The following is a 22,588-nucleotide window of genomic DNA, read 5'->3' on the forward strand; positions in this document are numbered from 1 at the left end:
CCTGAAGGCATAAGTAGGTGGTTCACACTCATGGTATATCCCCTGAAGAAACCTTACTCCTACAGGCTGTCTTATGTTCTCTCCATCTACAGACTTGTAGAGCTTGGCAAGAAGTTCACTATGGCCAGTTGACCAAGTGGACACTGTAAACCTGACTTACAGATACTTATATCTAACCTGCTAGCACCAGACATAGACTTCTGCAGTGTATGTCTGCAGGCATCCACTTTAGGCAATTCTTCCTGTGGGCCACTTGCCGAAAAGCAGAGAAAACCTAAAATAAGAATTTCTATCAATTCATGGGCAGTGATTAACAGTTCCACTAGATTGTCAAGAATGTGAAAGAGTCTGGGCACTGTGGTTCAAGTCAGTACTCCTAGTACTTTGGGAGGTCAATGCAGGAGGATCACTTGAGGTCAGGAGTTCAAGACCAACCTGAACTGTATAGCAAGACCCCATCTCAAATAATTATTTTTAAAAATAAAATTAATCAGGCAGTATGGTGTAGGCCTATATATAGTCCCAGCTACTTGGGAGACTGAGGAAGGAAGATTGCCTAAACCCAGGAGTTCAAGGCTACAGTGAGTTATTATCATACCACTGCTTGGGCAAGCATGTGAGACATTGTCTCAAAAAAGAGAAAAAGACAGTGAAAATTTGAAAGGATCAAGTTCCTTGGAGGATTTGGGAAAAGGATATTTGAGAAAGAGCTGTATGTGCATGGATTTATCTGAAAGGACCCACCATGAAAGGATATTTTTGTCCATTTGAATGATGACCAGAAAGCTCCCACCGGGAAGGAAGCTTTCTATAAACAGTTATTTGTTAGTCACTTTCCCCTGCCAACCCATGCTTGCTAATTAGGTTCATGAACAGGATGACTGAAAATAGGAATGAAGGTCATGCAACAGCATGGACTTCCTCTCACCAAGGCTGACACTTGCGTATCTGTGGGTCCTACTTGCTAGTAACAGAGACTAACACCAAGTCCTGCTTATACTACCATATCACAGGGGAAGACTCAGATCACAGGGGAAGACCCAGATACCTGGTAGCTTTGATTTCCTTGTATTTATTCTATCATGGAGTGGGAAGGTATTCGTGATTACTTTGCTCCCACTTATTTTGGATTTAGGTTTACTACCCTTGATCACAATTTCTCTGGTAGCTTTTTTATCCCTGGACTTACCAAATGCTATAGTCATCATCACTGTATAACATATACATACTATTGCTTCTGAGGAACTCACTTTGCAGTACAATAAATATGACAGTGGTTCAATGCCCATGAGATTTCTCATAGGAACTGAGGAATTGAGCCAGGGTCTCACTGTTGCTTAAGCTGGAGTGCAGCGGTGCAATCATAGCTCACTGCAACCTAGAACATCTGGATTTGGGCAATCCTCAAATTTTACTATCTCCACCACCACCCAGAAGCAGCTGACCTCACAAAACAGTGAGATGGCCTATTGAAGACTCAGTTTAGATACTAGTTTGTGAGACTGAGGTGCTTTCCAACAACATACAAATATTCTCTGAACCAGAAATCAATATGTGTGGTTGGTTGTTTCTCCACTAGTCAAATTATATGGACATTCAAACCAAGAAGTAGAAGGCAAAAACACTTCTATTACTCTTAACAACTCATTTCAAAATGTCTGCTTCCCATCTCATCCACATGAGCTCAGATGATTCAGAGGTAATGTTCCTCAGGAACCCAACAATAGCACCATTGAATTGGAAGCTAAGACATCTCATGTGGGGCTCCTCAGGAGAAAAGACAAAAAAGGAGTTTTAGGGTGCTGAGTAGGATGAGCAATCCTGATTGTCAAAGGCAGGCAGTGTTATTGTTTCACTATGGGGACAGTTTCCCTGAGGGACATTATTACAGTTCCATATTCAGTGTAAATTTTACTAGAAGATAACAGCAACCCACACAGATAGGTTTTAGAACCCTCAGGGATAGAGACGGAAAATGCTGATAAAGGATGCTGACCAGCTAAGATGGCTGAAGACAAAGTATCAACTATGGCCTTAGGGTCAGTTACAGAAATAAGGAATACAGCTTTGTAGCCCTGCATCCTCCCATACTTATTTATGAGACTTTTTTCTCTTCTTCCCTCTTCCTTTCTCCTACTCTTTTATATATGGTGCTGTGGTAGAAGTAAGCTTTAGAATTTAGTCTAGAATAGTGAAGCATGACATGATGGAACCAGAGATGCTGGTTCTAGAGCTAGATATAGTAACTGTTGTGCCTTGACCACATACCCACCCAGATGAGGGGTACTAACATTACTAGACAGGTACATTTTTTATCGTTTAATGTTAATAAGGGGAAAAGACAATATGTTAACATTGTGCAGCCAAGTGAGCTACAGTGAACAACCATTATTCTTTGTGTTCTCCAACATCTGCATACTGTTACAATGGCTGGAGATTCCCCAACCTTGTAAGACTGATCTCACCACTCAAGAGTGAAAACTGAAAATGCCAGAGGCTCACTTTCCCAGATTCCCCCTCAGACTTTGGGAAGAAGGCTGCTGGTCTGAAGAAGCAAGGATTGCAAAGAAGCCATTCTGGTGAGATTAGCAGCAGGCATGGAAGCTGCAATTGGCTTCCAGAGGCAGCAGTAGGTATAAGTCAATCAGCAGCATCCATCGTTCAACAAGGTATGATATTATAAGGTTGGTACAAAAGTAATTGTGGTTTTGGCAATTGAAAGCAATGTCAAAACTGTAATTATTTTTGCACCAGCCTAATAACAATATCTTCACAGGCTCTGTTCTGATGCATAATGTGAACATTGTGCTGGCTACAGAGTCTCCAAGCCTGGATTTCCGGTCTTATCAGAGATTCTGTGAGACACTACCATATTTCAGCAAATCCCCTTTCTGCTTCAATTAACAAGAGCTGGTTTCTTTCACTTGTAACTGAAAACCATGACTGATACTTTAAGGTTCTGGAGGAAGTAAGATTTTATAATTCTCAAATCTTGTAAGGACTAAACTTTCAACATCTTCAGTTGATCAACCTTTGTTCATGCTCTTCATTACTTCATTGATTTTGTTCAATCAGTCATTCATTTAGTTTTCATTCATTCATTCAGCAAATACTGAACCTTTACTCTGTGCCAACTGGCAAAAACAGACATGGTCCCTCCTCTCATGCACATGTAGTTTAGTAGGCAATAATCACACAAATAAATGTAACAGTACAACTGTGATAACTGTTCAGGAAAGAGCCAGATTCTAGGGAGAAATAATCATCATCAAATCCAGGGAGGACTTCTTTGAGCAGCTGATGACTGAGCTAGAATCTGAAAAACAAGTGAAAATTCACTGTGTGACAGGGCAGGAGAGAAAGATGTTTCAGACAAAGGAAATAGTATGAGCAAAGGCCCTATAGCAAGTTGAGCAAAGTGTCTTTGAGGAGCTGAAAGAAATTTACTATGGCTACAAATAAGAGAACAGAGGGAAGCAGGCTGTGAAGAAATGAGTTTGCAGAGTTGGTGGAGCCCAGAACATGGCAAGCTTTGTAGCCTGTATTAAGAATGCTGTCCTAGGCCGGGCGCAGTGGCTCATGCCTATAATCCCAGCATTTCGGGAGACCGAGGCAGGTGGATCATGAGGTCAAGAGATCGAGACCATCCTGCTCAACAAGGTGAAACCCCGTCTCTACTAAAAATACAAAAAATTAGCTGGGCATGGTGGCACGCACCTGTAGTCCCAGCTACTCGGGAGGCTGAGGCAGGATTTGCTTGAACCCAGGAGGCAGAGGTTGCAGTGAACTGAGGTCGCGCCATTGCACTCCAGCCTGGGTAATGACAGCAAAACTCCATCTCAAAAAAAAAAAAAAAAAAGAATGCTGTCCTTTATCTAAAAGAAGTAATACATCATGGTAGTATTTTAAGTGGTAGCTGGGGAGTTGGAAGAAATGTAACATGCTCTGGCTGCATGTTCAACATTTTTGAGAGGAGCAAGAGTAAATACAGGGAGGCCAGTCAGGGGATCCCAGTAGCCCAGACAAGAGGTGATGAAGCCTAGACTCAGACACAACAGTAAGTGGTAGATGAGAGGATGGATGGAAATAATATTTGGAAGTTAACATCACAAGGATTTGTGGTTGATCAAGTGTGGAAAGTGAAAGAGACAGAAAGGATGCAGTCACCATTCACCAAAATAGGAAAACACCAGAAAAGGAGCAAAAAGAAGAGAACTATCTTTAGAGAGAATCATGGCTATTTCTTCTAATGTACTATACTCCTCAGCCAATCACTTCAAACAGATTAAACAGATTTCATTTTCAGTGATCAAAAGTGGAATCAGGCTCTGCCCTCCTCAAAAATATCTGCCCTCTGCTCACAGATGCCTAGTCTTTTTACAGTAATGAAAGGCTAAATCCTGAGTCAGCACAATCCACAATTAAAGATAGTGTCATATTTAGTTTCCTAGAACTGGCACAAGCTGCCACAAATTAGGGAGCTACAAACAAGAGAAATGTATTCTTTCACAGTTCTGAAGACCAGAAGTCCAAAATCAGAGTATCAGTAGGGCCATGTCCCCTCCAAAAGCTCTCCGAGAGAATCTTTTCACCTCTTCCAGCTTCTGGTGGCTCCTGGTGTTCATTGGCTTTTGGTAGCATAACTCTAATCTGCCTCCTTCTTCACATGGCCTTCTTTCTGTATGTCTCAGTGTCTCCTCCTTTCTTATCTCTTATATGAACACTGTCATCAAATTTAGGGTCCACCCTGAAGCGAGTGATCTCATCTTGACAGTCTTAATCTCATTACATCTGCAAAACCCCATTTTGAATTGAGGTCATATTCACAAGTACTGGGGGTTAGGATGTGGATGTATCTTTTGGCGGCCACTATTCAAACCACTACAGACAACAGAATGCTTAGATATATGTAGAAGAGTTTTAGCTGAAACAGCATTCCTCAGAGTGTGTAAGACAAACATGTAGTTCCTCAAGATGTTCTAAAACTTGTTACCATCATCAAAGTTTGGAAAACGCTGAATGCTCTACACCCTTCTTATAATTCCTAATTTACTTTCACAAGTTAAAGTTTATGAAAAGTCCTGCAGTAATGACACCCATTCAAGCTGCTCAACCCAGAACTTTACAATCTTGATACATAACCTTTTCCTTTTGGTGACAAAGCACCCACCCACCTAGTGACATCCGTAAAACTCTCCAGGGGAGCATACTCACAGATATGCTAAGATACCATCAGCTAGCAATCAGTAACAAATAATTTGGGGTTGCAGATTTTTCTCAATTTTGGTAAGGAAGAAAAATAAAAGAAGGTCTTAAATCTTGAAGGCAGGGGAGGGAATGCCTACTGGATTCAGGAGGGAGTGCGCACTGGGGAAGACAGGCAGAATGCTAGCAAGTAACGGAAAGGTGAGATTGGTGGCTCAAAATAAATTTTGCTCAAAGAATTTTTTATTCACCTCACACTGTGAGGAGACAACACAAGCTGTGAAACAGGGTTTTGGTTGATTGTTTGGATTTTTTATTTGTTGGTTGTTTTTTTTTTTAAGTCAAGTAAAAGCACATACAGGCAACTTTGTGATTTATAGTCGTTTTTCTTTTGTATTTTCTCAAACATGATGATTTCCTGGTAAAAGGGCATGTTTCCCATGGGTTTTATTAATTGATGTGCCACTGTAACTACATTTCTGTCATCCTGAATTCCCCCTGTAGTTGCTGTGAAAAGCAGTCACCTTTTTCCCCTTACTTTCTCCATTACTGAATAAATATAACAGAGCAATGTGTTGGTCAATAAGAATCCTGATGCTTCATGAGCTATAAACCTATCTGTGAACTATAAATATAGATATGAGCTATAAACCAATACATTCCTTCCTTTCAGCCAATTTGAGCAAGCAAGCCCTAGCTATCAGGAGATCTGGTCACTCTCCAAGCAGCCAAAATCAGACTGGGGACCCAGGTTCCAGAGAAAACACAATTCTCTCATCCACCATGAATCCCTCCTTGGCCCCTTTGATTCTTATACTTCATGTGGGACTGTGGCTTCACCTCCTGTGCTATGCATTGTCTGGGCAAAAAGGATACAGAAGATCTCTAAGCTTCTGGTATTTGTTTCTTCTTTTGCCACACCAAAGCTAGAGCTTAACTTCCTTTTTCTGGGCTTAATGTCAACTATCAGGGAAGAAAAACAAGTCTTTTTCACTCTTTACTTGTTAAGACCTTCTTACTTTTCCTCAATGCCCCAGCTGAGTCAGCAGTCAGTGGATGGAGGTATAGGCCCCTCCACTATTTTATTTTTTTGATATGGAGTCTTGCTCTGTCACCCACGCTGGAGTGCAGTGACACAATTTCAGCTTACTGCAACCTCCACTTTCCAGGTTCAAGCAATTCTCTTGCCTCAGCCTCCCGAGCAGCTGGGACTACAGGCACACACCACCACATCTGGCTAACTTTTGTATTTTACTAGAGATGGGGTTTCACCACATTGGCCAGGCTGGTCTCGAACTCCTGACCTCAGGCAATCCACCTGCCTCGGCCTCCCAAAGTGCTGGGATTACAGGTGACAGCCACCATGCCCAGCAACCTCCACTGTTCTTTATGCACTTCTGTATTTTAGCCAGCACCCCTGTGCCTTAAGGTCTGTGTTGGGTAATGGGGGTGGATCCCCCATGAATGGCTTGATGTTGTTCTCCCAGTCATGAATGAGTTCTTGCTCTTTTAGTTAACAGGAAAACTCACTGCTAAAAAGAACCTGGCCCCTCCTTCCTCTCTCTCTTGCTGCCTCTCTTGACATGTGATCTGCACATCTCAAGAGTAGAAGTTTCTGAGTCCCATGCCAGAGCAGATGCTGGCACCATCCTTCTTGCACAGCCTGCAGAACATGAGCCAAATCAACCTGTTTTCTTTATAAATTATCCAGCTTGAGGTATTTATTTCTTTTTCTTTCTTTTTTTTGAGACACAGTTTTGCTCTGTCACCAGGCATGGTACAGTGGCATGATCTCAGCTCACTGCAACCTCCGCCTCCCAGATTCAAGCAATTCTCCTGCCTCAGCCTTCCAGGTAGCTGAGATTACAAGCACCAGCCACCATGCCCAGCTAACTTTTGTATTTTTAGTAGAGATAGGGTTTCACCTTGTTGGTCAGGATGGTCTTGATCTCTTGACCTCACCATCTGCCTGCCTCAGCCTCTCAAAGTGCTGGGATTACAGGCATGAGCCACAGCACCCAGCCGGGGTATGTCTTTATAGCAACACAAATGGACTAAGATATGTATGTCTCAGCAAGCTTAAATACACTATGTCAGGATATCCCAGTGTGGAGGTCCTGTACCATTGCAGAGAGATAAGCTTATTTTATTTGATACAAGAATAAACATATTTTATCAGTTATAAATTTATCTTACATACATTGGGGAGCTGGGGCAGAGGGAGGGAACAACCAGCAAACAAAGTCTGTGATTCCACAAATGTGATTGTTTGGAACAGGCCTAACTTTTTAAAGTAAATTTGAAGTTGGTATTTAATAAAAAAGATTAATAATAACACGTGGTACATCTCTGGGGTAGTTTTTGCCCGACTGAGATTCAGGAAGCACCACAACACCATATACTAGTGGCCACCATAGCATCTTAGCCTCAGAGGAACTTTAGTGGCAGCCAACAGAGCAGGACTTCCTTCTCCAATCTGCCTTGACAAATGGATTCTACCCTGAGTTCAATCTCTGTCAATGCAGTAGAAATGCTGGGGGAGACACTTTTCTATCACATACAAATCCTTATTGAAGAAGGATTGGCAATGCTTTTCTTTAAGAAAAAAATTTTAATAAGCCAAATCACCCTAAAGTAGGAGCCACGGTTGACAAATATCAGGTCCTAGGGAAAAAAAGCAAAAGATTTTATTTCAGAAGTTGTAACTTCAGGGAGTAACAATAGCAATCCGATGATTCAAATTCACAAAATGTTTGCTTCAGAACACTTCTGAGCAACTTAGAAAGAATATCCACAGTGCCCAATCATCCATGAATAGAATAGCCCTTGCCTCTTCTTTAAACCTCTCTACTTTTTTTCCTGAACCTACCCCCAACCCACACATACACACACATACTTTGCATATGTGCTGTACATGATATCACTCAGGGACTCTGAGGACAGCAGGAACAATGGGCTCCTTTCTGTTTGTCTCCAACAGGCCACACAGGGACAAGGCTCCCCCATCTGTTGATTTTTCCACCCTGATGTCAGTGTGAGCCTCCTTTAAAGCAAACAAACCAAACAACAACAACCAAAAATATTACTCATGTATGCCCCACAAGGAAACTTTTGATGGATTTCTTTATCCAAAGGGCAAAGTTATTCATCTATTCACTGAACATGTATTAAATGTGCAGCATTTGCCAGACAATGCTAAGCAGCCTCCTCACCGCTTAGACCTACTTGGTAGAGGGTAAGTATCAGTGGAGAAGCAACATGGAGTTGAGTAGAACTTGATGCCTAAGAGGCTATTGGGCTCTTGTTGAGAATATTCTTCTTGTTCTTACCTTCCTGGCAAATTTCTATGCAACTTTCAAGAAACAATGCATCTGTCCTATGAGACTTTTTGAATTCATCAGATTGTGTGTTTTTAAGTTTGTCTTCCCCCAATAATATATTAGCCATTCAAAAATAAGAACTTTGCATTCTCATATATTCCAGTACCTAAAACATAGTGAGCATGAATTTATTTCCTGAATATGTAAAGTGCTGAAAGAACATAATGCAATCTAAAACTCAACAAATACTTTAGTAACTAAACATTGTGTGGGGTTAGTCCTTCCTGTCATATAATCACATCAATTTTTGAAGGAATCATATTTGCCCAGGTAAAATTAAAGCAAAAAAGGAGGGCAGGGGTTGTGCTCAGGATAGACATAGAAATGGGATCAAAGGAAGAGCCATGAGTTTGGAAAAAGCAAACACTCTTAATGAGAAGGGATGGGTTAAACACTTACACAAGCATCTGTACAAAGAAGCACATGTACCCTAAGGATGTAGCAGTTCAGTCATTTGGACAGTCAGTCAAACATTAAATGGTGCTTTATGGAATGTTCACTAGTTATAATTACTTGAATAGCATGTTCAATAGACTATTAGGAAACTTTTAATTCATTCATTCTGTTAAAAGAAAAACTTTAGACAAATTAAATTTAATAGAGTTTAATAGCACAAAAAACAATTTGTGAATCGGGCAGCCACCAGAACCAGAAGTTCAGAGCAACTACAGGGCTCTGAATTTGATCCATTAACATTGAGGGACAGAAAAAACAAGGTGACCTATGGAAAATGGAAGCAAGGTACAGAAACTGCTGGATTAGTTATAGCCGAGTGTTTGCCTTATTTGAGCCTGGTGTGAAGAGTCGGCTGCCTGTAATTGGCTGAAACTCAGCTACTTGTTACAAAAGAAGAGGTTACAGTCTGTTTACACATCAAGTTAGGTTACAGCCCACTATGTATGGAGAAATCATTAAGCCAAATTAAAATACAAAGGGAGATAGCTTCAAACCAAACTTAACACCTTATTAATTCATTTAATGTTTGATCATGCACCTACTTTGGGTCTTGATCTAGATGCTGGAAATAGAGGTGATTCAGAGACAGACAAGGTCCCTACTATTAAAACTTTGGAGTTCACATGATCTTGTGAGCAGCTACAAACAGATATCTAAACAAGGCCAGGATCTAAAATTAGAGAGAAGATGTGGTAGAGTGCAGAAAGGAAGAAAGAAAAAAGGAAGGGAAGGAAAATATTCACTGACCATAAGCACTATGCACAGAATTGAAACAGAAAAAGTGAAAGGGAGTGACCAGCAGCTATATTTAACGGATTATCAAAGAGGGGCTCGCTAAGGTCTGAGTGACAATAAGGAGCAGCCAAGTGTGATCCTGGGCATTCTAGGGAATATCTAACACAGATTGTAATTCCTAAAATAAAAACAAAAAGCACAACTTAAAAACAAAACATACACAAAGAGTAAAACATAAAGTTGCTTCAATTTCTAATAACCAGCCAAGCTTGGTGGCTCACGCCTGGAATCCCAGCACTTTGGGAGGCCAAGACGGGCAGATCATCTGAGGTCAGGAGTTTGAGATCAGCCTGGCCAACATGGTGAAACCCGTCTCTACTAAAAATACAAAAATTAGGTGGGCATGGTGGTGAATGCCTATAATCACAGTTACTTGGGAGGCTGAAGCAGGAGAGTCACTTGAACCCAGGAAGCAGAGGCTGCAGTGAGCCCAGATGGCACCACTGTACTCCAGCCTAGGCAATAAAATGTGACAAGACTCTGTCTCAAAAAAAAACAATTTTTTTTGATGACTATAATCTCAGACTTCATTTGAAATTCCAAATTAAGAATCTCATTGCTGAGTGTTATGAACATTTTAATTGAAAAAAATTCTACAATGAGCATTGTAAAACTATTTTTAAAAGGGTATAGAATCTTTTATGTTATTTAAAGTAATCTAGTCTGGCCAAAATATGCTAACTTGAAAGGAAGCCATAACTTAAACCTTTAAATGTTTATTTCCCTACCATTCTCCCAATCTGCAAAAAGTTGAAACTTCCTTTTGGACCGATTACCAGCAGGCTACTGAAATCCTGATCCAAGACTAAAGTGAACAATTAGAAATCCTAGCCAAGTATGTAGAACCCCAGGCTTTCTTCACAGATGAGGACATCTGGTGAGTTTACATTGTCTCATCCATCATCACAACATCTATTAGGCTACAAAAATCATGATGGATAAAGTTTCCAATTCCATAAACAGATAATCAGAAGCACTGAATAGCCAAGTTAATGGTTGACTTATAATCACTGATTAAGGCATTGGCAAATCCTTGAAGAAAATCCAGGCACTGAGCCACAACCCTCTTTTTCACTCCACATACCCACACCTTTGCTTTAAATACAAATGGGACTGCTTTAGAGGTAACTCCAATGTGCTCCACTCCTTGCTTTGTTCCAAGCCAGATGTACTAATGGGATAGTGTGGGTTACAGAGAGTTGGGTCTGTGTTGTTCTTTCACCATTCTGGACATTTTGGTGCAATTAAATCAATTAAATAAAAATGTCACAGGATCTCAGTAGCTCAGTTTCATCTGTTTTTAACAATCTTCATTCATTTAACAACCTTCATTCATTCATATATTTTCCTTCAACTATAGGGAAACAAGATTGGACTAACTTCAAACGAACTTGAAGTAGTAAATGTAAAGTGCCTAAGTTCTTACTACAAACAAGCTCAGACTTGGGAATACAAAGCTGGAAACTAGAGGGTGAGAAATTAAAAGCAAGATCAGTAACAACTTGGTAATTAGCTAAACTCAAGGTGCTCAGAAACTTGGGTAAAAAGGCTGAGAGTACAATCATGTGTCCATAGAAAAATGGATCCCAAAAGTCAAAAAGAACATGAGTCAAAACCCTGTGGATTAGGCATGAATTGAGGACCTCATGAATTCTGGAGTCTCAGAAATCCAAACAGCATACCATAGCAACAAAGAGACTTAGAAATGGAGGTGACAGCTATCTCAAACAGTTTATTAAATATGCCCCACAGGAGAGTTGTCCTGTTATTTATATTTTGTCTTAGAATAACAACTTGAGACTTTTTGCTAGAAGGTGGCAGAATGAATGCACATTTGCTTAGTTCCTCTGCCTGAAACTTGCTGAAATGGATAACAACCACCAAAAATAGAGCCAGATAATCATCACTCATGGAGAAACTAGGGAATGGTGAAAATGGCATAAAAGACACCATAATGAGTATCTGTTCATGCCAAAATTCACACCAAGTTAAAGGAAGATGCATGGAAACCAACACCTGATTCCACACCCCGTAGGAAGAATGTAAATTTCCCTTACAAAAAGCAAGAGCTCAAAAGTGCCTGCCCCAAAATTCTATGGACGTGAAAATGGAGCAGTAGTTGTGAACAATCAGTACCAGGAGCTACAAGGATCAATTTCACAAATATTTATTGAACAACTGTAAATGCTAAGAGGAGTGGCTGCAAGACAGGGACATTTTATGCTTATTTTTTTCTATCTCACAATCTATTCATTAAAAATCCTTGAGATGAGGAGAGACAATAAATGGAAGCCTATACATCTGCTTGGCTAACTTAAAGGAACTCTAAGTCAGCAAATAAAAGGTCTTGAAAGTGAGTTCCAGGGTACTAGACTCCTGCCAGAGTAGGAGTCTGGCAGACTAAAGTAGGAAATGGACAGAAAATAAGGAGGAGGGGTCCCAAAACAGAGGATTCATTATATGTAATTGCGAAGAATGTTAAGACAATACACATAAAATAAGACTCCTTATTTTGTCCCTCTGTCCTTCAAGCATGTGAAGGACTAAACAGAGTTTAATTTTCTACCTTAGAATCTGGTAGCACAATTTTAAAGTTTGCAAATCTATCTGGAGAAGAATACATTCAAGGAAGGACAATTCCACTATCCACTTCTTGAGTAAATAACAGGCCAGAAAGAAGAGAAGTGACTGCATTCAGACACAAAGAATTAACAAGATGAAGTTTCAAACATGGCACCTGTGCAGAGTTCACACCAAAACAGAAACAGAAAGAAAAAAAAAAAAAGAGAAGGAGGTGGAAGGAGAAAAAAGACTCCACTAAACAAAAATAAGATAAAGACTCTATATTGGAAGAACAGTTATTCCAAGAACAGTGCTTTGTAATACAGAACTCATTTATAGATTAGACCTTCTTGAAGTATTGGAAAAAATTAGAGAGGATACAGACTTTACAAATATTGACATCAAAGAAGAGATTCAGATTCATAAGATCAACTAAGAAATAAGACAATAGAAGAAAATGAAAATGGAAAAAAGATTAATAAGACATTACATTATGAAAACCACAATGATAGCAGTAAGAATTCAATATTAGCAAAAATAGTTAGTGATATGAAGGACTGAGTAGAGGAAAAACACAGAATGCAAAAGGAAAAGAAAAATGTATAAAAGTGATAGAGCTAAAGATGACAGGCATGAAATAAAGATAATGGACATCTAACATCTGAATCGCAGTCCTAGATTAAAAAAAAGTGGTGTAAGTGAAAAGGAAAAAAATATAGTTATAACACAGCGGGAGGCATCACACTACCGGACTTCAAACTATACTACAAGGCTACAGTAATCAAAACAGCATGGTACTGGTACCAAAACAAAGATATAGACCAATGGAACAGAACAGAGGCATCGGAGGCAACACAACATATCTACAACCATACAATCTTTGATAAACCTAACAAAAACAAGCAATGGGGAAAGGATTCCCTGTTTAATAAATGGTGTTGGGAAAACTGGCTAGCCATGTGCAGAAAGCAGAAACTGGACCCCTTCCTGACACCTTACAGTAACATTAACTCCAGATGGATTAAAGACTTAAACATAAGACCTGGCACCATAAAAACCCTAGAAGAAAATCTAGGAAAAACCATTCAGGACATAGGTGTAGGCAAGGACTTCATGACCAAAACACCAAAAGCATTGGCAACAAAAGCCAAAATAGACAAATGGGACCTAATCAAACTCCACAGCTTCTGCATGGCAAAAGAAACAGTCACTAGAGTGAATTGGCAACCAACGGAATGGGAAAAAATTTTTGCAATTTACCCATCTGACAAAGGGCTGATATTCAGAATTTACAAAGAACTCAAACAGATTTACAAGAAAAAAACAAACAAGCCCATTCCAAAGTGGGCAAAGGATAGGAACAGACACTTTACAAAAAAAGATATACATGAGGCCAACAAACATATGAAAAAATGCTCATCATCACTGGTCATCAGAGAGATGCAAATCAAAACCACATTGAGATACCATCTCAACGCCAGTTAGAATGGCAATCATTAAAAAATCTGGAGACAACAGATGCTGGAGAGGATGTGGAGAAATAGGAACACTTTTACACTGTTGGTGGGAGTATAAATTAGTTCAACCATTGTGGAAGACAGTGTGGCGATTCCTCAAGGACCTAGAAATAGAAATTCCATTTGACCCAGCAATCCCATTACTGGGTATATATCCAAAGGACTATAAATCATTCTACTATAAGGACACATGCACACGAATGTTCATTGCAGCACTGTTTACAATAGCAAAGACCTGGAACCAACCCAAATGCCCATCTATGATAGACTGGACTGGGAAAATGTGGCACATATACACCATGCAATATTATGCAGCAATCAGAAATGATGAGTTCGTGTCCTTTGTAGGGACATGGATGAATCTGGAGAACATCATTCTCAGCAAACTGACACAAGAACAGAAAATGAAATACCGCATATTCTTACTCATAGGCGGGTGATGAAAATGAGAACACACGGACACAGGGAGGGGAGTACTAAACACTGGGGTCTATTGGGGGGAAAAGGGAAGGGACAGCGGGAGGAGAGCTGGGGAGGGATAGCTTGGGGAGAAATGCCAAATGTGGGTGAAGGGGAGGAAGGCAGCAAAGCACACTGCCACGTGTGTACCTATGCAACTATCTTGCATGTTCTGCACATGTACCCCAAAACCTAAAATGCAATTAAAAAAAAACTAAATAAAACAAAAACATGAAAGAAATTCCAAAGTTTTCAAAGAGCTAACCCTCATGAGAGTTTGACATCAAGCAATTTCACAGATAAAATATTTCAAAGTTTAAGACTAGGATGATTATCATCTTATTTACACTGTTTTTAAGTAAAAATGGTCAATTGAAGCTAGATCACAGATGTGCCATCTCCTCCTTCCAAAATGAAGACAGAGTAGGGAAAACTAATAAACACTTACGCAAACAAGTCAAACAAGCAGGAACCTAAATTTCCACCATAAATTTCCAGAAGAAAAGAGGCAAAATGCTGGTATGGTGTGGCACGCTGCAGTGGGACCTTTAGTCCACATCACAAGAGGTGCAAGGGAGTACAGGTGCAAGATAGGTTGATAAGTCACACTCATAGCCCCAATTCACAAAGAAGCAAACTGAATGACTGAGAAGGCGACGTTCCCTGAAAAGACTTGAACAAATTAATTCTGAGGGGTAGAAGCCCTGGCCAACTTTCTCTAGGCTCCCAGTGAGGTGGGAGGAACGCAGTTACTGTCTCTGCAGGCCAGGTGAAACACAGAGAGGGAAGGTGTATTTACTACTTCAAACCAGACTTAATTATCCCCAGCAAGGAACAAGGACTCAGCAGGGTTGAAATCAGATGAGAAAATTAATGAAATGAGATCGTCTGAGAGAACAGTAAGCCAGGGGAGAGAAGGAACATTGCAAAGCCCCAGGCAAGTTCTCTTCACCCATTCACACCCATCAAAGGCCAGAAAACAAATAGTACCTAAAGTTACCAGATTTCACTAACAAAATCACAGGATGTCCAGTTGCATTTGGACACACTTATACTAAAAAAGGATTCACTACTTTTCTGAAATCTGATTTTAAGGCACCACTAATAACCTCAATTCACAGAGAAGTAAACTGAGTGACTGGAAAGACAACAGCATCACAACAGGTATCTGTCTAGGATACCCTAATAAGACCAGAAGCAGAGAGACGGCCTTGTTGTTTCCCATTTGCAATCAGATAGAGTGGGAAAGGGTTTTGGGAAACGAGGGGTGGGTGAAAATGTGGATACAGGGTGTCCTCCTCTCTTACAGAAACTCTAAGTTATCCTTAGAAAATAATAAAATAAGATGAAATAAAACTTAAAAACAGGATGGCCTAATAATAAAATAAAATGAAATAAAGCTTAAAAACATGATGGCCTTAGACCTCACCACAAAAATATTCACTACCAGAAGATATTAACAATATTTGCAAAGTTCTGAGGGAATGTGAAAATCAAGAACCTATCCAGGAAGAGGTTGATTAATTATAATGTTCTCAACATGAAAGAACTCAGGGAGTTCAGCACCCATAAGACTTTCTTGCAAATTCCCCAGAACAGTGCAAACAAGACAACTGAGATGAATAAAGAAGGCTTGTTAAAAGGATCACTGGTAAGTACTGAAAATATTAAATTATAGTAATACAGCTAAAGCGAACTGGAAATTATCAGTAAAGAATGGAAATTAAGCAAAATAAATATAACTCAAAACAACATAAAGCTTATAGAAAATGAGGTAAAAATAAATTATTTAAATGTCATCAATCAATTCCAGCTATAAGCTGAGTCAAAAGCAAGTAAAAATAAATGTAATAAATCAAACCTTCCTTTTATCATGGCATTGTTTTTCTGGAACAATATAGGGATCTTTTAGAAATGAGTACTTTACAAAAACAAAACTTTACCTTTACAAAACTTTTTTTTTCGTAAATGAGTACTTTACAAAAACAAAAATTGCCTACAGTTTCAGTTATTTCAGTTACTCATTTTGATAAAATTAATTTTGTTAGTTTTTATTTGAAATAAAAATAAGATTTAAAAATTAAAATAGTTTAGCTTGACTCCATGTTTGCAAAATTCATTCCATCTAATGTTCTACTTGTTCCATCAAAAAATATCATTATTTGAGCACCTACTATGTTCCAGGAACAGTTTCTTACACACACTCACAAACATTTGTGCACACACATACAGAAAAATAATACACACACATCAGAAAATATCTGGTATGTCCATCTAATGCTAATGATAGTTAATTTTGAATGACAGAATTTAGAATAAGTCTCTTTTTTTTTTTTCTTTCTTCCTTTTTTGTTTTTTTTTGAGATGTAGTCTTGCTCTGTCGCCAAGGCTGGTGTACAGTTGCGCGATCTCAGCTCACTACAACCTCCACCTCACGGGTTCAAGTAATTCTCCTGCCTCAGCCTCCCAAGTAGCTGAAACGACAGACGTGCATGCCACCACGTTCGGCTAATTTTTTGTATTTGTAGTAGAGACAGGGTTTTACTGTGTTAGCCAGACTGGTCTCCGTCTCCTGACCTCGTGATCCACCCACCTCGGCCTCCCAAAGTGGTGGGATTACAGGCATGAGCCACTGTGCCCAGACTATTTTTTCTTTCGAACTTGAATTACTTGTAAGAAATAGTAATCATTTTTATAAAAACAATACATTATAATACATTATCAAAGAAAATGGAGAAAGGTAGAAATAACACTTAAAGCTATCATATCATATATCAAAACCTGAAAAGGAATGCACCAAAAAGAAATAACATGAATTTCATTTATAAATGTCAGACAAGGGCGGGCGTGGTGGCTCATGCCTATAATCCCAGCACTTTGGGAGGTCGAGGCAGTGTGGATCATGAGGTCAAGAGATCGAGACCATCCTGGTCAACATGGTGAAATCCCATCTCTACCAAAAGTACAAAAATTAGCTGGGTGTGGTGGCACATGCCTGTAGTCCCAGCTACTCTGGAAGCTGAGGCATGAGTATCGCTTGAACCCAGGAAGCAGAGGTTGCAGTAAGCAAAGATCGTGCCACTGCACTCTGGCCTGGTGACAGAGCGAGACTCTGTCTCAAATATAAATAAATAAATAAATAACAAAAACCCCAGTAAAAATATAAACTAAGAGGATTAGAGACTACAGTGAAAGAATTACACTCTACAACAAAATAGGTTCATTCCAAGATTGACAAAACAGTCAATACATATTAATAGATTCATCACAGTAAGTCTGAAGGAGATAAAATTACACAGTCTTCCTCTGAGATTCTAAAAGACATTTTATAAAATACATCATCTTTTGTGGCCTAATCACCTCTCACTTAATACAATCACCTTGGGTTTTAGGTTTCAACATATGAATTTTGGAGGCATACATTCATTCAAACCATAGATCATTAGAAGTGGGAAGGATCAGGTACTAAGAAGTCAGGATGATGGCTTTCCCTTTCTGTCTCGCTCAATGCAAATTGCAATGTCCCTATTGTGACCTACAAGGCCCTATATGCCGTGCACTGCCGTCCCCATTAACACTGTGACTTGTCTCCTGCTACCCTTCCTTCCATTCCTCTGTGAGCCACACTTACCTCCTTGCTCTTCCTTAAACCTATCAGGGACGTCTGCATCTCACATTTCTTGGTGCTTGCTATCTTGGCCCAGAATTTCCTTCCTATGTCACCATCTCATTACAGATGTCACTACCTCATCTAAAGTTGTCCCACCACACCCAACATTGCCTATCCCCCTTCCTAGCCCTACTCCATTACACTTATCACAATCTAACATATACATCTTATTTAAACATACACATCTGTTTACCTGCTTATCTCTCTCTCTCCCAGTAGCACATAAGTTCCTGAGTGAAAGCAATGATTTTTGTTTCTTTTGTTCAGTGCTATAACCTTAGCAACTAAAATAGTGCTTTGCACATAGTAAGTGATCAACAAATATTTGCTGAGTGAACAAAGGAGAGAGAAATGAGTAAGGGAAAGAGTGAACAAAGAAATATACAGAGTCCTAAAGGCTTTGCTGAAACTGGAGAAGACATAGCTTCAAAATAATATAATATCCTTTTAATGAAATATATACTTTTAAATAAAAGTTAAGCATCCTTCAAAATATCCTATTTTTGAAAAATATGTCCATTAAAAGTGAAGAAATTTCTATATGACATTTAAAAACCTCCCCGGGAATGTTTAATTTTAGCTATTTCACTCTCAGCCTTTATCCACCTCTCTGAACCATGCCTTAAAAATACTTTTCTCAAGAGTCTCATATAGTTTTAAATGAAGTACACAAGTTCCAATAAGAATTAGAACTGCAAGCAAAATCTAAACTTAGAGTATAGAAGTTTTTATTTTAGTTTTTAAAGTATACATCCAAAATCATTTTTTTAAATTCCAGGTTTATCTAATCCAACCAGTCTGAGGGGATATCCTAAGAATGTTCAAATATGGATTTATAAGATTAAGGAACCTAATGAATTTGTTTTAAAATTCAAGGCTGCTCCCTTGCAAGAAAAAAATGTGGTAGATTCACACATGAAAAATATGCAAAAGAGACCACGGTTAACTAACATTTAATGATAGTTATTTTCCAGTTTTCTCATAACTGCATGTACATTAGAAATTGATTCAAATGTTTAACAGCAACACAGAAATAAGCTAACTGTTCCTCGTTAGAAGAATAGATAAACTGTGGGCTTTTCATGCAACAGAATAATATGCACCTGCTAAAAATGAAAGAATGGAAAAGCTAAAACACAATTTTCCTCTTCTCATTCTCTTCCTCTCTCCTCCACTCCTCTTCACTCCATTTTCCTCTCTAATTCCCACATTTCTGCTTTTCCCTCCCTTCATTTCCCTTCATTTCATTTCCCTTCCCTACTTTTGGATCACATCCCTTCTTTCCCTTCTTGGACTATTCAGTGTAAAAGTCATTAGGTGACATCAAGCAGAATGCTCATCTACCCTTCACACTTGTGACAGGAGTCCACATTGCTTAGCATAAAGTGTCAGACTCTGAGCAGGGCAAGGAGAGCTTCGGCCCAGTAGGTTCCTATTGACCTTTAAATTTCAGTCCAGAAGTCACCTCCTCCAACAAGTCTTCCTTCATGAACCAAACACGGGAAGAATTAGTATGTCCCTGAGCTCCCAGGACATTTTGCACTTGCCTCTAATCACATACTTTAATTAAAGTGAGTTGTTTAAGCTGGTTTTTTCTGCTGCTGAATGGTAAGTGCTTCAAGAACAGTTAACATATAGAATACATGTATATCTTCAGATCCTATGTTTTGAATTTGGAAAATGGAGTTGAATAATAGAAGAGAAGTTTGGTAGAAGCATGGTATATGCTTACCACATGGTGGTATATGTCAAATTTTTCCAAATTGTAACTCATGTAATTATATAATATTCAATGTGCTTTCTCAAATTACTTGTATCTCCAGGCAATTATTTGGACTTAGTGCCCTCAGTGGAAAATCATGGTACAAAAGAGCCTTAGTAAGATGGCCTGGGCTTAGAGGGGTATCACCTGAACCCATTCCACCCCAGTCACCTCGGAAATGAGCAGATCTTCTGGAAAGACAGAACTTATCATTATAACCCAAAAGAACATCTCATTAAATCTTCTAACTCTGTAAAAACCGAGTAACCTGGCACAACTAACCCTAAGTGATCAGGGAAATAACCATTCCTCTGCAGTATCAGAAACAGTTCCTTGGTTTTAAACAATCCAAACTGACTCTGACTATTTCGGCCATAGAAGAAAAGCTAATCCATGTAAACCCAGGAAGGACAGAAATCAGTCTTTTTAAGGCAATTTCATTGGAATAACAACTTCCTTCCAACAGTGTGTCCCTATGGTCAAGGTGCAAATTTCCTAGAGACTGAGTCAGCTAGTCCTAGTTTGGGGCGTACACCCACAGGCCATGTATGTAAGGCACTGTGATTGACAATTCCACTAGACCACAAGGAACAAGGAGGCATAGCTCACCACAGGAAGAAAATGAGATGAAGAAAATGAGAACTGGATAAGCAAAAGCTGCTGTCTACTGCAATCCTTCTGTCTGAGTAGACTACTACAATGTTATAGCAGTATGAGGACCAAGAGAATTTGTGACTAGACCCTTCTAGGGAATCTAAACCAGAGGAAGGGATTTCCCAGCAGCAGGCTAGCCCCGGGACACTATCAGCCTAGATAAACAGAGTCCCAGAGCAAAGCAGCAACATGTCACATGGAAGGCATCTTGGCAGCAACAGTGTAAGGAAGACTAGCCCAGGAGCAGAAAGAAGCAAATGGGCTGATCTGTGATAACACAGAAGACTTCCTCTGAGAACTCTAATACAGATCCACCTGTGAGTCAGGCAAGAGCCAACGAGCTCATGAAATTCAGGAACTAATATTGAGGCATGTTTGACTAGGAAGACTCCAAATGTCTCTTAGTTTTTTTCTGTTCAAGAACAGAGAGGAAAGGGAACTTGATTCCAATGTCACACTTATTTATCCATGGCTCTTATGATAGGGCATTGCAGCTAATAAGTCAAGTAGTTCTCCCTAACCAAAGGATTTAGATATTTAAGCATAATTGACTCCATGAAGACAGGTGCCACATTCCATGTCTCTCCCTCCTAAAGTATGAAGGAAGAAAAATCAGATAATTCTCAAATTCAGAATCTTTCCTCACCCAAAGTCAACTCAAAAGGATGAATGGGTAAACACTGCTATGAATCACCTACTAACCTCAGGTTCTTGTCTTTCTTCATCCATGCCCATAAACTCACATGTACATTTTCCTATCTGCAAAACTTAGTCAGGATGATTATCTACTGTAGGATGAAGAGAGAAAAAAAAATTTTTAAGTTACAAAAACTGCAAACAGGAAATGAATGAAAAGCAAGAGGTCACATGTGCACACACATACACAAACTCAGTTTGCCAAAATCATGGAGATGTTGGTCACTGGGTTAGACAATAACGAAATAAACATCAACCTTAGGTCTTTTCTGAACATTGGTTAATTTAGTTTCCTTTTTCTTGCCACCTGGGACCTTCCTGAATCTCCATGTGGCCAACCCCTAGCAAAGCAGCCCCTACTGAGCAAGCTCTGGGGCAGTACTGCCAAAAAGGCTTCCCTCCACTGCTTTATTCAAGTCCTGTCTTAGTCTTAGAATATACAGTAAATAAAATTCTCATATTGCAGATAAAAGATTGTTCCAAATGAGCCATTGGCAAACGAATGATCCTTTGTTTCTTGCTTCTGCCTCAGAATATTTGGGTAGACCGGTTAGAGAATGTGCTTAACGTGGCTATTTCTATAACTAGTCATATATCAACAACTTGTCAAAGGTAAGAGAATGTGAAAGTTTCTGAGCACTGTTTAATACTAGCTCCACGTTACTGAGAGGATCACATTAACTTCTAAAAATAATCTTCTATTTGATCCTGACTTTACTTAATTAGAAATCTTTGTTCAGGTGAAGACCTTAAACTCCATTTCAACTCTATATTTAGGTTTCACTGTTTACACAAACTTAGCTTCTATGTTTGGCGCAGTTAAATATTTGCCATAGATTATCTCTGCAGATCAGAATCTAATTTCTCCAGGCTTTAAAAAGATCATGGCTTCCAACATGAATACTTGCAAAAGTTCGGTACTCAGCCTTCTCGATATCATCCTGTGGAATCCTTGAGAACCAAGGAAAGTCAATTTAAAAAATGAAAATTAGAATGTAAATCACATAAAAGCCTAAGGATTTCCTCATTCAGAGTTAAAAACAAAACAAAATGAATAGCAAGTCACGATGTTCATAAATTCTGGGAAAAAATAATGAAAGATGTTCTACACATTTTATATTGTTTTGTATCTTTTTTATTGCTGTAACTTTGAGTACTAGGCAACTTTGGATAATATCTTCAATAAAAGTACATTTAGCCCATGAAAGCACTAATCGTATATGTATTTAAAAAGCAACATTTCATAAAAAACATGCAGTTCCATTAGATGCAGCACATTCTTTGAGACCTTTATGCTTTCCAGCAGGATTTTCAAATAATTGTGGGGCTCTTAGTGCTTGTAGTTCCACCAAATAAGGCTTCAGTGTCTCATAATTATTACTCGGGAAGTTTGATGGACTCACATGGAATTTGTTGTATTCTAACACACACA

At 39.2% G+C, this 22,588-nt stretch overlaps 1 long non-coding RNA gene across 1 annotated transcript in view; it reads right to left on the reverse strand.

Annotated features, from left to right (window-relative positions):
- Positions 1–22,588, reverse strand: part of LOC144579174 (uncharacterized) — a 331,105-nt gene that overhangs the window by 277,837 nt on the left and 30,680 nt on the right. The window lies entirely within an intron of this gene.

The sequence above is a fragment of the Callithrix jacchus genome, chromosome 14 (assembly GCF_049354715.1).
Source record: "Callithrix jacchus isolate 240 chromosome 14, calJac240_pri, whole genome shotgun sequence".
NCBI lineage: Eukaryota > Metazoa > Chordata > Mammalia > Primates > Cebidae > Callithrix > Callithrix jacchus.